General features: G+C 36.9%; 1 pseudogene; it reads right to left on the reverse strand.

Moving 5' to 3' along the window:
* Positions 1–285: 285 nt before the first annotated feature.
* On the reverse strand, positions 286–4,300 carry LOC140710784 (vomeronasal type-1 receptor 94-like; annotated as a pseudogene).
* Between the last annotated feature and the right edge of the window lie 945 nt (positions 4,301–5,245).

Consider the following 5,245-nt stretch of genomic DNA (forward strand, 5'->3'; position numbering starts at 1 on the left):
TTTTTGTGACAGAGTTTCGCTCTTGTTGCCCAGGCTGGAGTGCAATGGTACGATCTCGGCTCACTGCAACCTCCACCTCCCGGGTTCAAGCGATTCTCCTGCCTCAGCCTCCTGAGGAGCTGGGATTACAGGCGCTCGGCACCACGCCCAGCTAATATTTTATATTTTAGTAGAGACGGGGTTTCACCACGTGATCCAGGCTGGTCTTGAACTCCTGACCTCAGGTGATCCACCCACCTCGGTCTCCCAAAGTGCTGGGATTACAGGCGTGAGCCACCGTGCCTGGCACAACTAATTTTTTAATGTTGGTTTTGTATCCTGCAACTTTACTGAATTTGTTTATTAGTTCTAACAGTTATTTTGTGAATTTGTTTATTAGTTCTAACAATTATTTTGTGGAGTGTTTAGAGTTTTCTAGAGATAAGATTGTATCATCTGCAAGCAGAGATAATTTTTTTTCTTTCTGATTTGGTTGCCTTTTATTTATTTATTTATTTAGGAGATGAAGTCTCACTCTGTTGCCCAGGCTGGAGTTGCACCCTCTGCCTCCAGGGTTCAAGCAATTCTCTCACCTCAGCCTCCTGAATAGCTGGGTCTACAGGCGCGTGCCACCACGCCTGGCTAAGTTTTTGTAATTTTAGTACAGATGGGGTTTCATCATGTTGGCCAGGCTGGTCTTGGAACTCCCGACCTCAAGTGATCAGCCTGCCTCAGCCTCCCAAAGTGCTGGGATTACAGGCGTGAGACACCGCACTTGGCCTGTTGCCTTTTCTTTTTTGTGCCTAATTGCTCTGGCTAGGACTTCCAGTACTGTGTTGAATAGGAGTGGTGAGAATGGGCATCCTTGCCTTGTTCCTGATGTTAGAGGAGAAGCTTTTAGTTTTTCACTGTTGACTACATGATGTTAGCTGTGGGCTTGTCATATATGGCCTTTTTTTCCCCCTAAGCCATTTGCACATACAGATTGAATCAGATTAAAATAAACAACACAAAATATATTTAAATGAGAAACTGAAACATTAAAAATAATATTAGGTGACATTAAAACTGTCATGGAAATAAACTATATACAACAAATAAATCAATGATTGTTAACTTTTTTAGACAGTTTGAATATCAGATTAAAATGAATAGCATTATTAGTCAGTACAAAGAGCATATAAATTATTTTCAAATTCCAAATAAAAATATTTAAAATTTTGAAATTTTGGACCCAAAATTATGTCAGTAATTTCATGAAAGTAGATCTCCAATAGGTCCTATATTCTAGACTCTGTGAAATGACATCAGAAACTGTCAATTAAAGTGTAACCCACAAATAATATCTAGCTACATACAAGTTTAATTTTCGATCAGTTTGAATAACTATTGAATTTAAAAGAAAATTGATGCTGAGGTTAATTTACAGAGTCAATGAAATGCCAAGAAGAAAGCATTGAGACTGAAACTAAAGAACCAAATATTGCATAACAAATACCAGTACTAACTTAACATTTATAGAGAGAAAAATCTATTCTGGCCATGTGTAGCTGCTAATATTTTCACATGTGATTAATAAACTAATCACATTCTACACATCAGTGTACCATACTGTATATTGGGGAGGGGGTGTTTCAAGTAAAGAGGCTCAAGATTTCTCATAAGATGCTGATGTGTGGTAGCAATACAGAACTAAAATATTTTACTTATGTGTGCAGTGTGAAAGTTTGTGCATCAGAAGTTACAAAAATCTCCAGAATGCCCAACGGGGCTGAAAGGAAAAATATCAGAACTTTTCAGGAACACAAATGAGTCAAGAAAAGATTAAAAGGCTTTATCAACGTGAGAAGCCAATGGCTGATCACAAGGCAAAATTGATAATATTGTGCCAGGTTAAGTAGAACAAACAAATATACTGATTGAAGACATTTACAAGGAAAGATCTCCCAATCATGACAGCTAAATTATAAGTTATGAAGTACACACACACACAAAATAAGCTTCCATAATTTAGAGTAAGAAGAAATTGGATGCTACATAAATTAATAATATTGGAATTGTATTTAAAATGTTTAAGTCAATTCAGTGATAAAATAAGAGACAAAAATAATGTTTAAAGAGGAAGAAACTTTAAAATTGAAGAGCATCCATGGAAAGAGATAACTGTAAATTGAATAAATGAGAAATAAAAATCTATAAATTCAATATACATTGTATTGGGAAGCTATTAACTTAGAATAAGCTAATGAGAGAAATAGTGCACTGGAAGATTAAGGAGAGAAAATCGATGCTAATAAAAGTAAAGTGATATAAAATGTAAATATATTTATGGATCTATAAAGACAAAGATTAGAAGGAATAAAGTATATTCAATTGTTTCACTGAAATATATACAAAAATAAGACACAAGTATAGTTTTAAAAAGAAATACTTTTTTTGTAAAATTAAAAGCCAGAAAAAATTCTCGAATTCAGAAGTACATAGTTTTCAAAAAAAAAAGGTAAATACAGGTGATCATTTATACAGAAATAATAGTCAAGCTGTATAACACTAAAAAGAAATAAAAATCTTAAAAGTAGGGAGAAAAAAAACAGAGGTAAGCCACAAATTTGTAGGCACCATCCACACAGCCTTGATAGAAGCCAAAACAAGGAGAAGTAAATATTGAGTGTAAGAATTTAATATTTAGTCAAATATCTTTAATAAATAAAAATAAAACATTCTCAAAAGTACGAAGACAGAGAGCTTATATTACCAGAAGGATATTCTTAATATTACACTTCAAAAAGAAGTAAAAATGTTTTCTATATTAAGGCCTGAAAATCAAAATGAAAAAAGAAGACACTTGTAAACATATGGGAATATCTATCCATCATGTATGTTAAACTAAAAAAAAATAAAAACAACCCACAGAGAATTGGCAGCATTTGTTTCAAAAGTATTTAGACATATTGAAAGTGTAAATCCATACATTTAAGTTAAATTAGATAGCAAGTTCTGTACTACTTAAGTAACTGGTGACAGAATAATCTGTTTTCAATAAAAATAACTTGTTAAGCTTCTGTCTCATAGTTTGTGTCACACTGATTATCCTTTTATCAGATCTAAGTAGCACCAAAAGACTGACAGTGGCAGTATACATTGCCGACAAGCCTCTGGACACCCAGGACAACAGGGTCATATGCCCATAGCAAGGTTAAGGTGCATGAGATGATGAAATCGACCCAGTAGATGACCACAAAGAAACTCACCAGCAGCAGGATGGTCTGAGTGGCACTTTTCTCTGGGGAAGGTCTTGGGGAGAGGCTGGTGCTGTGAAAGTATCAGAATTTCTTCTGGTGCCTGAACAAAAGAACCACCCTGTATGCACTTGAAAGCAGCATTGTTCCTATAAGAAAAACATATCTGGAGTAAGAAACAGTCTTCTGATGATGGAGTTCACGGTGGAAAAGTGAACAGTCTTTACTGGTATGCAGAAGATGGCTCAGGGTCACAATGGAAGACGCCAGAGTGCACAAGATGAGATTACTACTGAAAAAAAAAAAAACCTGAGAAAATGTGAAAAGAAGAAATGGCAGGTGAAAATGATATATATTTATGTTAAACCGAGAGCTTCTGGGGCTGATGATTATGGCCTGAAGTACACTCAGGAGGCAGGTGGTGCAGATGGAGAAACTCCTCATCACCTTGTTCAGGTAAAAAAAAATCCTTTACACTTGAAGTCATTCTGAAAATACAGTAATTCAGACAGACCTGGAGACAACAATGGCACCACAGTAAGGAGGATCACTGTGGATGAAGGCCAGGTGATAAATGGTCAGGTCTGTGGGCTTAGGCCTACATTACAGAAGAAGTGTGAAGACGTGGAAGAAAATGAGGAAACTGAGGGTCAAGATTCCAATGCCACCTTGAAAAAAAAAAGGCATTTTTCAATGAAAACATAACTGGAATGTAATCATCTAAATTGCAAAAGAGAAACATATTTTGAATATCTGAAAATAATAGACTTTACATTATAAATGTTATTGTATGTTCAAAATCACTTTTTTATCATAAAATTCTTGATTCTATTGCATAAATTTTGAAAAGTACAGTCAGCATTATTTTTCACACTATATATATATATATTCTAAGAATATTTGTGTGTGTGTATATATATATTTTGAGATGGAGTCTCTCTCTGTCACCCAGGCTGGAGTGCAGTGGCATGATCTCGGCTCACTGCAACCTCCACCTCCCAGATTCAAGCAATTCTCCTACCTCAACCTCCTGAGTAGCTGGGACTAAAGGTGTGCACCACCACGCCTGGCTAATTTTTGTATTTTTGGTAGAGACAAGGTTTCACTATATTGGCTAGGCTGGTCTCGAACTCCTGACCTCAAGTGAACCACCTACCTTGGCCTCCCAAAGTGCTGGGATTACAGGCATGAGCCACAGTGCCTGGCCGTGTATACATACTTTTTTTTTTTTTTTTTTTTTTTTTTTTGAGACGGAGCTTTACTCTTGTCACCCAGGCTGGAGTGCAATGGTGTGACTTCAGCTCACCACAACCTCTGCCTCCTAGGTTCAAGCAATTCCGCTACCTCAGCCTCCCAAGTATGTGGGATTACGGGCGCCTGCCACCACGCCTGGCTAATTTTTCTATTTTTAGTAGAAATGGGGTTTCACCATGTTGGCCAGGCTGGTCTCAAACTCCTGACCTCAGGTGATCCGCCCACCTTGCCCTCCCAAAGTGCTGGGATTTCCAGTGTGAGTCACCACGCCCAACCCAACATAACTTAAAAAATTGAAAACAAAATCTGACTGACTCTCATATCACAGCATTAATTTTCTTAGCCTCTCTTTCACATTTAAGAACTTTCATGATTACCCTAGGCTCACACTTATAATTCAGATAAGATCAGGTGCATTCAGGGTGGTGTGGCTGTAGACACCAAACTCATAATTCAAATTAATCTCTTTATTTTAGAGTCAACTGATTATCACCCTTGATTTTATCTACAGCCTCTATTCTTCTTTGTCATACACCATAATATATTCCTAGGACCCGGGGGTTAAGATATGGGCACTTTTGTGGGGCATCATTTCATTTATCACAACTCCTATTAATTGTATTTTATTAAAATAATCATGGCTTTGTCCAACTTTTGTTTCCATCCCAGAGAACCCTTATGTAAACATTTTTATCTTAGAAGAAAATTGCAGCCGGGCGCGGTGGCTCACGCCTGTAATCCCAACACTTTGGGAGGCTGAGGTGAGGCTCATT

The sequence above is a fragment of the Chlorocebus sabaeus genome, chromosome X (assembly GCF_047675955.1).
Source record: "Chlorocebus sabaeus isolate Y175 chromosome X, mChlSab1.0.hap1, whole genome shotgun sequence".
Lineage (NCBI taxonomy): Eukaryota > Metazoa > Chordata > Mammalia > Primates > Cercopithecidae > Chlorocebus > Chlorocebus sabaeus.